Source organism: Egretta garzetta, unplaced genomic scaffold (genome assembly GCF_000687185.1).
Source record: "Egretta garzetta isolate BGI_Z169 unplaced genomic scaffold, ASM68718v1 scaffold932, whole genome shotgun sequence".
Taxonomy (NCBI): Eukaryota; Metazoa; Chordata; class Aves; order Pelecaniformes; family Ardeidae; genus Egretta; species Egretta garzetta.
Genome location: NW_009258897.1, coordinates 5,999 through 6,292, shown reverse-complemented (window position 1 = coordinate 6,292; position 294 = coordinate 5,999).

Here is a 294-nt window from a genome sequence, read left to right as displayed (position 1 = left end):
GTGGGCCCATCTTCATCTCGGAACGCTGCTGCTCACGCGGAGGGCGGCTCTTCCCGCGGGGCGCGGGGCTGAGTGGAAGCAGGTTGTTGTGCTGGATGGCAGGGCCGCTGTCTGAGGAGCGTTTTATTTAGACCACATGTTCGCACAGAGTCAAACGAACCCCACGCATTGCGGGGAGCGGGTGGCTGGCGCCGAGCGCGGGTTGCCCCGTGGCCGCTCTGGGGCTGGTGGCGTCGCTCCCCGAGAGCCCCGTCCCCCTCGGGGTGTTCTGGCCATGGCTTCGTGCGGGTCCCC